The sequence below is a fragment of the Benincasa hispida genome, chromosome 5 (genome assembly GCF_027475165.1).
Source record: "Benincasa hispida cultivar pf3 chromosome 5, pf3_genome.v1.1, whole genome shotgun sequence".
Taxonomy (NCBI): Eukaryota; Viridiplantae; Streptophyta; class Magnoliopsida; order Cucurbitales; family Cucurbitaceae; genus Benincasa; species Benincasa hispida.
In genome coordinates this window covers 69,809,397-69,822,415 of record NC_143482.1, presented here as the reverse complement: position 1 = coordinate 69,822,415, position 13,019 = coordinate 69,809,397, and positions in this window count along the sequence as shown.

Sequence of the window (13,019 nt, the reverse complement as noted above, 5' to 3'; positions counted from 1 at the left end):
AGATCTAGAACCTCATTCCCCCACCTTCAACAGAGCCTATGAACTATGAGAGGGAACATAGACGGACAAGTAAGAAGAGGAAGCCAACACAATCGTACACCTTCCAGTTGACACGGTAAGGGCGACTGGAAAAAGGCAGAAATATATTCAACTCAGTGAACATCTGATTGACATCGTCCCCTACGATCCGACACACGCTATTCTATAGCACTTGATGAATAAGTTCATGGTCTGGTTGAACAACGTGGACATGGCTCCTCACTGATTGGGGAATGAATTCTATTCAGGACGAATTGCACGATGGAGTTGTTCCAGGAGCTAACACGTAATAGTAATTGGGTTGAAAATGATGTAAGTTACCATCCTTTATTATATTTATATGCTTGTTAATTACTATTCCCATTCTTTGACTTAACTTGCAAACTACAAGTTCTCGATTCTTTATTCATGTTTCTTCGACAGAAGTTTATTAGCTGGCTGGAGATATATGCTCATCAATTCACGACATTGCCACATGGCATATTGGTACGTATTATAGAGGGTTTAAATTTTAATGTGCAATTTTGCATTATTGATATACACTTGAACCTATTGTTATCTATTTTGCAGAGTCGTTTGAACCTCCAAAGTCCAGATAGCTTGTTCGAGACCATACATGGGAAAACCATGGAAAAAGTTGTTAAAGTATGGGAGAAAGAGCACACGTAGTTTGATTACGTGCTCAGACTGGTACCTAAACATCCGCCAAGATGGCCAGATGTCGATTACATCTATAGCCCAGTCAACTACAAGCAGCATTGGTTTTTATTGGTCGTGGACATGAATATCGGACGCATCCTTTCGTATGACTCACTATCCAAGTACATCAAAGAGCTGCTAAAATTCCTCACGCCCCTATGCTTTACTCTCCCTTAACTGGCACATATATTGTCACTGTCGAGCGATATTAGTTAATGTCGACAGTGTTTTTACGCCATCGGGAGAAGTTTTACGGCCATCGGGATAAGGTAGCCCCGATGACTCTTTTTCGCTGCTTAGATATAATGGTTATCCCGACGATGCTTCCGTGGGCAAAAGTTATATTGGGACTATTTTAGTGTGCAATTATACTTTTCCCGACCCCTTATACCGTCGGGGGTTAGTTACTTTTTTGGGAATGTCCTAGAACTCGCAGTTCATAAATTTTGTGTTAAACATTCTATTTATCAAATAAAATATTATTGAGTATCTTATTCAATAAAGTTGTTGATTTTGCATTCTATTATGAAAATCCAATAAACATATCCATGACTATAGTATGAATACTCTAACTTTATGTAGTGACATAAACAGGATCAAGTTAATAGTATATAGCCTAAATGGTTTATAAGTATAGGAATGAAATCGGGTATCTCATCCTGGTAACACTATTAAATGCGACCATTTTTGTATAGGTAATACAAATGATGTGATCAACAGATCATTCATGTAGAGGCATCCTATGCAATGAGTTTGCATATAGACTGGACCACGAAATAGTCAGTTTTCTTTATAACGACCGTTTACTGTTAAAAACTGACTATTTCATGTTAAAGTAATCTAGGATAACTCGATCTTAATCCTGATCTAGCTATGAACTCCTGTTTATTTGAGATTATCCTTTGCTCTGCATGGGTGAGGGTAGTCCAACAACACTGCTCATTAAGCCTTCCATTTTGGAGATAAGACTGGATGGATAGCTGGGGACATAGCCCTGCAATATGGAATTCACTCCTACCCATTTTTAGAGTTAGCAGATGGGTTGTTCTCTTAAGTGCTGATTCCAGGTCTTGAACAATCGGTGCCCGCTTTCTATATCTACAGTGAGAATAATGCAACTATCGAGCTATAGTGGTATGTCTTGATAGTTAACAAATAGTAATTAATTCGATTAAAGAGTTTAACGAATTAATTACAAATCGTTGAAGCTCATGATCTATAGGTCCATTAGGTCTCTCTACTGGCTCATAAAATGGAATAACAATATGAGTATTAAATTGGATGAATTTTAGAATTAGGGTTATGAATTTGAAATGTTCAAATTCATTTATTAGGGTTTCCAATTTATTGTATTTGATACGATTAAAAATGTTTAATTTAGATTAAATTAAATGAATTTGACCCAGCTGTTAACTAGTCGTTAACCACGGCGATCCCCACGGAAGGTTGTAACATAGGATTCAGAACAACCCAAGCTTCAGTAATAAATAGGGTCTTATAGTTTCGTCTTGGATATTGTCTTCCATCTCAGGGGCATGTTCATACCATTCTATAAAATCTGAAAATGGCGGGTCACACTTACAAGAATTACTAATTGTTAGTAAAGATCTTGATCGAAAACGATAACCAAAAGAACTATAGGAATAAAGAGTTATTCTGATATAATATTTAGTCAAGAATTGTCTTGCTTCAGTGAAGGAATTGTTGACTGCCCCATGGTAGAAACTATTCTAAATCACTAAAGTATCGTTGCAAATGAATAAAGATTTATGGGTACTTTATTAATTTGTTAAATTTGGATTTAGATGCATAAAATCTAATAGAATTTGTTTAAATTTTTCAGCAATGTCGAATTCAATTATACAACTACTAGCTTCCGATAAATTTAACAGTGAAGGATATTCAAAAGGGAAATATAACATCAATACGATATTAGTTGTGGATGATTTGAGGTTTGTGTTGACAGAGTAACGTCCTCTGATTCCCAATATAATAGTGAACTAAAATGTTCGGGACATCTATGATCGATGGGTTAGAGCTAACAAAAAAGCTCGGGCCTATATCTTAGCAAGTATATCTGATGTACTTAATAAGAAACATGAGGTAATATCCATCGCCCATGAGATAATGGCGTCGCTCTAGGAGATGTTCGGGCAACCGTCATCCTCTGTTCGACATGAAGCCATTAAGTATGTATACAGTACTCGAATGAAAGATGGTTCCAATGTTAGAGAACATGTTCTCGATATGATGGTCCATTATAATATTGTTGAGGCTCATGGAGCGATGATAGATGAGATAAGTCAAGTCAGTATGATATTGGAATCTTTCCCGTCGAGTTATCTGCCTTTTAAAACCAATGTTGTTATGAACAAAATTACTTATAATTTGACTATGTTGTTGAACGAGTTGCAAACATATCAGTCGATGATGAAACTTAAAGAAAAAGAAGTAAATGTTATTTCTTGATCTAAGAAGTTATGGTCGAATATTGGAACAAGACCCACTGATAACAAGAAGTCTATTCCCTCTTCTTCTAAAGATAAATCTGTACAAATGAAGAAGAAGGGTAAAGGGAATAAAAAAACCACTGCTAAGAAAAACAAAAAAAAGACTCCCAAAGGAAAGTGTTTCCATTGCGGAGAGGATGGGCATTGGAAGTGTAACTGCCCAAAGTATTTGGCAGAAAAGAAAGCGAAAAAAGGCAAAACAAGGTAACTCAGATATCTTAGTAGTTAAAGCATGTCTAGTGGAGAATACTCGCCTAACCTGGATATTAGATTCAGGCGCCGCTAATCATGTTTGCACTTTTCTACAGGAAACTAGTTCTTAGAGACAACTTTCTAAATAGGAAATGTCTTTCATGGTGGGAAATGAGTGAAGTCATTTCAGCTCATGCAGTGGGAGATGTCAAGCTATTTTTGGGAAATCTTTCATCTTACTTAATAATGTATATTATGTACCTAAGATGAAAAGAAACTTAATCTCCATTTCCTGTCTGCTAGAAAATATATACAAAATATCTTTTGAATCTAATGAAGTGTTTGTTTTTTCGAGAGGTGTTTATATTTTTTCTACAAGACTCGAAAATAACTTGTACATATTAAAACCAACTGAAGTAAAGGTCATTCTAAATATAGAGATGTTTAAAACGGCTGAGACTCAAAATAAAAAACGAAAATTTATCCCAACGCTTATCTTTGGTACCTCAGACTTAGTCACATTAATCTCAACAAGATTGAGAGATTAGTAAAAAAAATGGTCATTAAGTCAGTTAGAAAATAGTTCTTTACCTCCATGTGAATCATGTCTTGAGGGAAAAATGACAAAAAGATTTTTTTTTTATGACAAAGGTCTTCATGCCAAATGAAGAAAATTAAACATGAGGATTTCAATGAGCAGCGAAATGATCGTTCCAAATTCCATTCGAAATTGAACACTAACAATTACAGTCAAGAAACGGAAACTAACAGGTCGTGCACAATATGAAATTACAGTATGCTTACAGATGAGATCGAGGGATAAAGTATCATACCTTTGAAGATTCATTCTTCAAACTCCCTCGATCACGAATGCTCGATCAGTCTCCAATACTGCAGTAGACGAGCGCTCGAACACAACGACCGCAACATTGCACGATCAACAAGAACCACCAAATGAACAATGCGAACACACAACGAACGACCTCTAAAATCTCAAACTCGGTCGAGTTGAGTGAGGACACCACCACAATGGTTACCTTGGTATTTTCAGTGTGAGAATCTAAAAGTGTGGGCTCTGTGTGGACTTGGTTAGAGGAAGAGACTTGGAGGAACAACAATCATGTAGACGATTGAGCAAGTGGGAGATGAGAAGAGTCTATCGTATAGATGAATGCTCAATTGTGTAGAACAAAGCAACCTATTGTATAGATAATGCTCTACGATCGTTTAGCTACGACCAGCTGAGTGAATTATCGCATAGTAACACTCCATGATCATTTAGTCTCTTTATGAGCTATTGTGTTAGTGAAATGATTCCACTTAATAGAAATCCGTGAGTTCCTTTCCTAATTAAGCAACTCTTCTAAATTTAAGAACACACTTTTCCTTTTATCTCACGGTTACCATAAAACCACCAATAACCTACTACTCAATCGGTTATTAGAGAAAAATAGATAATTATCCAATAATTAATATTATTATAAATATATATGATAATCAACTTATCATATTATATTTATAACCTATAGTTTTAATATTTCATCTCATGAAACATATAAACCATAACGCTTTTTCTATTTTATGGTACTTAATGTAAATCGCATTTATATTAATCCTCCACTTAATGTATCTCATACATCACACCAATTATATCATATATAATCGAATTTTCTTTTATCAATTTGATATTTCAAATCAACCCCGAGAACTTATTCTCAACTTGAATCCATTAAGCTACCAAGGGAACCTTATGGACCTGTAGCTTGAAGCTCCAACAGTACGTGAATAACTAACTAAACTCTTTAGTGACGGGATCCACCATCCGTTAATTGTCGGACACTCCACTAAAGACCGACAACTACACTCTCCTCACTATAGATATATTTTGTGTCAATATCAACCAATCAACAGTGCGATAACCCTTCATAGATTGCCCATAAGTATAGCTAGGCCAATTTACCGTTATGCCCATGTAGTTACATCTAACTCCTTAAGTACCACTGATCCCTCTAATGAACATAAGTCATATTCCTACTATGACTGAGTCCTCTCTTCCAAAGAGAAGATGTGACCACTATGTTCAAGACCCAGAATCAGCCCTTAAGGGAGCAATCTATCTACTTACCCCTGCTTCGGGGAAAGAGTAAATTCCATAATGTGTAACTGAGTTCCCAGCTCCCAAATCAGACAAATCCCTAAAAAGGTATGCATGTTGAGTTGACAATCTGGCCACTCTCAGCCATACTAATCAAAGGACCGCCCTTAAAAGCAGGAGTTTCTAAAACACTCAAGATTAAGGTTATATCACTTATGGTCGTTTAAGTGAGATGTAAGTCTCAAGTATCAACGACATTATATAAAAAGACTAGTCATCTCGTGGTCTGGTCTTATATAAACTCTCTATATAGGATACCCCCCATCGCATGTCTCCACATGAATGATCAGGATCTACCATCTGTAGTAGTTCACAACACTTGTAAACCTCTACAAAGTTGGTTGTATTCTGTAGTGTCACTAGGATTAGGTATCCCTCCTTAATCCGTATACTACAGACCTTTTTAGGTTATCACTTAAGGCATGATCCACTTATATATCTCATATACATGCTTAAGTTTACATACAATAACCATGAAGTTTTGTTTATTGGATATGAGTAAATGCAAAATAAAATAACTTATTTTATTCATAACAATGTGTACAGTTTACAAACTACGAGACTCCGAGAAAATTAAGACACAAATCCCAACACCAAAGAGCCTCTCGAACTTATACGTTCAGACCTATATAGTCCGATGAGTGTAAAAGCACGAGGAGGCTATCGATATTTTGTCAGTTTTATTGATGACTACTCGAGATATGGCTACATTTTCTTAATCAGTCACAAGTCTGAAACTCTTGAAAAGTTCAGAGAATTTAAGACCGAGACAAAAAATTTGTTCAATAAAAGAATTAAAACACTTCAATCTGATCGAGATGGTAAGTATATGGATTTACAATTTTAGAGCTATCTAGTTGATTATGGAATATAATCCCAACTCACAACATCTGGAACACTACAACAAAATGGTGTTATAGAAAGGAGAAATCGAATCTTGTTAGACATGGTCTGATCAATGATGAGTTATGCTCAGTTACCTCAATCCTTTTGGGGGTATGCAGTGCAGATTGCAGTATATATTCTAAACGTTGTTCCTTCAAAAAGTGTTTTAGAAACACTGTATGAATTATGGGAAGAACGCGAAACTAATTTACGTCATTTCCGTATCTGGGGTTGTCCAACACACATGTTGGTACAAAATCCTAAGAAACTGGAAACATGTTCGAAGTTATGCCTCTTTGTAAGATACCCTAAAGAAACAAAAGGAGGATTGTTCTATGATCCCCAATAAAATAAAGTATTTGTATCGACAAATGCTACATTCTTGGAAGAAAATCATATTAAAAATCATCTACCTCATAGTAACTAATATTATAAGAAATGACCAAAGATGCTATAGAAAAATCAACAAGAGTTGTTGATCAAGCTGGTGCATCAACAACTGTTGTTGTCCCGTTACGTCCGTCTTAATAGTTGAGTATGCCTCAACGTAGTGGGAGGGTTGTTCAACAACCTGAATGCTATATGGGTTTAACTAAAACTAAAAACATCATACATGATGATGGATTAGAGGATCCATTAACCTTTAAAAAGGCAATGGAAGATGTTGACAAGGAACAGTGGATAAAAGTCATGGACTTTGAAATGAAGTCTATGTACTTCAACTCTATCTAGGAACTTGTAGATCAACCACATGCGATTAAACCTATAGGTTGCAAATGGTTCTACAAAAGAAAACGAGATCAAACTGGCAAGGTGCAAACCTACAAAGCCAGACTCGTAACAAAAGGTTTTACCCAAAGAGAAGGGGTTGATTATGAAGAAACATTTTCTCCTGTTGCCATGATAAAATCAATTAGAATACTTCTATCTATTGCCACATATTATGACTATGAAATATGGAAAATTGATGTAAAGGCAACTTTTTTGAACGACCATCTTGATGAAAGTATTTTTATGTCTCAATCAGAAGGGCTCATTAAACAATGACAAGAACAGAAAGTCTATAAGCTTAAAAGATCGATTTATGGGTTAAAACAAGCTTCAAGATAATTGAATATAAGATTTGATACTGCGATCAAATCTTATGACTTTGAACAGAATGTTGACGAACCTTGTGTATATAAGAAAATAGTCAATAAGACTGTAGCATTCTTAGTTCTTTATGTTGATAATATCTTGCTCATTAAGTATGAGACAAGCTTCCTTGCTGACGTAAAGAGATGATTAGCAACACAGTTCCAAATGAAAGATTTGGGTGATGCTCAATACGTTCTAGGAACACAGATCTTTCAGAATCGAAAGAATAGAACCCTAGCACTATCTTAGGCATCTTATATTGACAAGATGTTGTTGTTAGAGTGTAATAACATGCAGCGGAAGTATCAAGGATCCGAAAACATTCAAATTTACTAATTTTGGCAGAAACTAAAGCATGCTCATCTAAATAAGAGGGTTTTAGATCATACCTTTGTAGAACTCTTCAATATCTCGATCAAACAGCAACAGTTTTCTCCAAAGATCCCCGTGAACCACCTCAAGATCTTCTCTACTATCCTCTTGGAGCTTTAGACTGAGTTATGGGACTCGAGAACAACTTAAAGCAATGTAAACACAAGGAGAAATATGCAGATGAACATGCAAAGAAGAAATATGCATGGCTTCCAGCTCATGCTTGGAGTTTAATGAAGAAGAGGAAGTGGTTTTTGTGTGAGCATAAAGAAGATGATAATGGAAAACCATGAAAAATCATTTTGTGCATGTTTTCCAATTTTCCAATTTTATCTTAAAATCAAAATTTTGACTTAAAAACCATTTTGATTTTAAAACTGAAAAATTAATTTTCTAAAAATATTAATAATATCAAATATTAAATTAATTTTTGCACAAAACCATCTTCATATATTTAAATCATATTTAAATATATATTCTCCTAATCCGTTTAATTTTAATTTGAACGTTTCAAAATAATTTCTTAAGCTACTCTAAAGCTTAACTATTTACGAGTTAGTAGAGGGAGCTCGCAGACCTACAGATCATGGGCTCCAACAATTCGAGATTAATCGGCTAAACTCATTAGTCCAATCTAACCCCCATTCGTTAACTAATGGGACACTCCACTGTAGCCCAGACTTGAACTCCCCTCAATATAGATATATTATGTCCACTTTATAACCATAATCAGTAAGTTGATCCTTCACAAGTTGTTCATAATCACAGCTGGGTCAAAATAACTATTTTACTCCTGTGAATATATCTTGTTCCTTAAGTTCCTACTGACCCTCTAATGAACAATTCTGATTCATAATCCTTATGAATCAAATCATTTCTCTACGATAAGAAGGCGAGGCACTGATGTTCAAGACCTAGAATCAATACTTAAGAGAACAACCTATCTGTTAACCCTAAATCGGGTAGGAGTGAATTCCATCTTACGAGGCTATGTCCCCAGCTATTCATCCGGTCTTATCCCCAAAATGGAAAATTTATCGAGCAGTGTTGTTGGACTACTCTCACCGTTTGTAGATCAAAGGATAATCCCGAACAAACAGGAGTCTATAGCTAGTTTAAGATTAAGATCGAGTTAACCTAGGTTATTTGATAAATTAAATAGTCAATTTTAACAGTAAACGGTCGTTATAAAGAAAAGTGACTATTTTCATGGTCCAGTCTATATGCAAACTCATTGCATAGGACATCCCCACTCACATGTCTCAACATGAACGATCTGTGGATCACATTATTTGTAGCACTTTACAACTTCTTGTAACAACTATAGAGTGGGTCGCATCCAATAGTGTTACCAGGATGAGATATCCAATTTTACCATATACTTATTAGACCTTTTGAGCTATATACTGTTAATTTAATCCCCTTTATGTCACTACATAAAGTTACAATATTCAGACTATAGCCAAGTATATGTTTATTGGATTTTCATAATAAGATGCAAAATCAACAAGTCATTATTATTGATAAATAGAATGTTTAACACGAACTGCGAGTTCTAGGACATTCCCAACAGTTGTCAAGATATAATATGCAAAATTCCAAAAAAGGTATGTTACCTTTTAGACATGGAATTCATTTGTCAAAGGAACAGTGTCCTAAGACACCTCAAGATATTGAGGAAATGACAAGAATTCCATATGCATTTATAGTTGGGAGCTTGATGTACACAATGTTATGTACACGTCCTGACATATGCTTTGCAGTTGGAAACGTCAGTAGGTTCCAGTCCAATCCAGGACATAGCCATTGGACTACTGTCAAAATCATCCTCAAGTATCTAAGAAGATTGAGGGACTATATGCTTGTGTATGGACCTAAGGATTTTATCATTATTGGATACACTAATTCTGATTTCCAGACTAATGTGGATTCCAGGAAATCTACTTTAGGATTAGTTTTCACTCTCAATGGAGGAGCTATAGTTTGGAGAAGCATTAAGCAAAGTTGTATCGCTGACTCCACAATGGAAGCAGAATACGTAGCTGAATGTGAAGCCGCTAAAGAAGTAGTATGGCTACACAAATTCTTAGCTGACTTGGAAGTAGTTTCAGATATGCACTTACCTATCACACTGTATTGTGACAATAGTAGTGTTGTTGCCAACTCGAAAGAACCAAGGAGTCACAAACGTGGAAAACATATTGAGAGAAAGTACCATCTCATTAGAGAGATAGTACACCGAGGAGACGTGATCATCACAAAGATAGATGATAACTTGTATAAATACAAGTTATTTATGCCACCTTATCTAGATATTGCAGCCAAAAGTTAGTAATTATGCGCCAATTGTATGAAAATTAACCTAGTATGACAATAATTATAAATGTTTGCAATTACACCCACTAATGCCAAAAAGATGGAGGACGAGCCAAACTTTACTTTGTTTTGCAGGAGACCAAGTTACCGCTTGTGCTCAAGGCTCATGAGAAACTAATCAACGCATCTCTGTAACATTGTGCCCGTCGATCAACCATGAAGAGACGATTACCGAAGTAACGACACGATGCGACAGTCGGTCCAGAGCTTTGCTTCGACCGCATGCGGTAATAAAAACAAACACCTCATGCGAACCCATGATCGAAGATGCAACTGAACAACGTGAGAGCGGAGGATTGAGACACGTGTACAATTAACGGTTGTGCAAAATTGACAGTCTAATTTCATAACAGAAGGAATAATATCCCTCCATCTACGGAATTACCATAAACATCACATGGGGATCACAAGGCCGGAGTCAAAGGATCTGCTCTTATAAATACCCCAGCGATTTTAGAGAAAAATATGCTATTGGATATTGGGCTAAGTGCTGTAAGATTTTAGAAAGAAAAGACTGAGCTGAGTGCTGAAGAGAAGAAATCTGGGAAGAGAACAAGATAAGGCCGAGAGGTAAATCTCAAATCCGACCTGCTATATACCCGATTGAAGCTCTGTGCAGAGACTCCTACTACTGGTGGAGCAAGCCGGAGAGGGAAGCTGGGGACATAGCTCTGCAAGATGGAATTCACTCCTACCCATTTTTAGGTTAGTAGATGGGTTGTTCTCTTCAGTGCTGATTCCAGGTTTTGAACAACTGGGGCCCCGCCTTCTCATGATAGAGAGGATATGATTCATAAGTGGTATTATGAATTAAATTGTTTATTAGAGGGTCAGTGGGAACTTAAGGAACAAGATGTATTTACAAAGATAAAACAGTAATTATGACCCAGTTGTAATTACGAACGACCTGTGAAGGATCGTCTTACTGATTATGGTGTATGTGGACAGAAATATATCTACAGTGAGAAGAGTTCAACTATCGAACTATAGTGGTACGTCTTGATAGTTAAGAATAACAATTAATTTGATTAAAGAGTTTAATGAATTAATTACAAATCGTTGGAGCTCATGATCTGTAGGTTCATTACGTCCATTTACTGGCTTATAAAATGGAATAACAAATTGAGTAATAAATTGGATGAATTTTGGAATTAGGGTTATGAATTTGAAATGTTCAAATTCATTTATTAGGGTTTTCAATTTATTGTATTTGATACAATTAAAAACGTTTAATTTAGATGAAGTTAAATTTAATTGGAGAATCAATTAAATTATGATTTAAATATGAAATTGAGTCATATTAGTGGAATTGATGTTTTATTAAAATTTAATATTAAGATATTAAATTAATATTATTTTAATTAAAAAGGTTTAATTAAAATAAAATTAGTTTTATTTAAATTAATTAATTTTGAATTAAATTATAAAACTAATTTTAAATAAAATAGTTTTATTTAAAATGAAAAATCAAAATTAAAATCAATTTTGAGTAAATTGATTTTAAAATAAAAAGAATAGGGAATTTTTCCAATCTTGGAAAAATCCACTATTCTTTTTTATGGTAAATTATCAAATTCCATTAAGCTCTCATCAATTCTCCAAATAGGAGCTACCTTCCATGCAACCCTACTTTGTTGCATTATTTAAGTGTATAAATCAGACCTCCATGCAACTTGATGAGGTAATGATTCAAAGAATGGTCTATCGAACAATAATTGAAAACCCTCTCAAACCATAAAAAAATCATAAAAAAATTCAGCTTGATTTGAGTGTTTCCGCCACACATTCCTTCTTGAGTTTTGTAGAGAAGATCTTGATGGTGGTCTTATTGAAGTTTCAAGCCCAATCTTGAAGTGATTATGCTGAACTCGTGGATTAAGTCTTCAAAGGTAAGTCTTGCTTAAAATCCTCTTTGAACTTCTTTTGAATAACATGTTTAAAACTCAAATCAAGAGTAGTTAGAGTGCTTACTGATTCTGATTTATTCCGCTGCTTGTTGGATTACTCCTTCATACTTAGCGTCGGGAAAAGCTAAAAACGCATAAAAAAATTTCTTCATTTTCTATATTTTATATCTGTTTTTGTTTTTTTTTTTTTTTTCCAAATGTCATACTTGTTTGAATCTGAAAAATATCAAATAAACTAAAATAAAAATTGCCAGAATCAAGTAGATGTCTATAATAGTAAATAATATATAGAAAATATGTTTGAATCTCAAGAGTTTGTCAAGTAAACAACTTACTAATACTATTCGTCTGAAATACATAACATCCAAAATCCTTAACTCCAAAGTAATAATACACGATAACAAACTACATAAAACACAATTATACATCCTAACTACGCCTGTCGAGAGATGCATCCTCAACATAAATTTTGAGATACTTACAAATACAAATTTAAATGAGTTTAATGCTCAATATACCATATACCAATTTCCAAATGAATATAGAATTCAAAACTCAATTAAGAACATTAATGAATTGAAACAAACCAACTCCCCCTTTTAACTCCAAACCAAACTCAATAGAGAACTTAAAACTCAACTTAAACTTAATAATAATTATACATTTACCTCTATACTTGTTGGATTCAGGAAGCAAGTAGCGGAAGAAAAACAGGATCATTAAGCATTCTAATTCATTAATTATGGC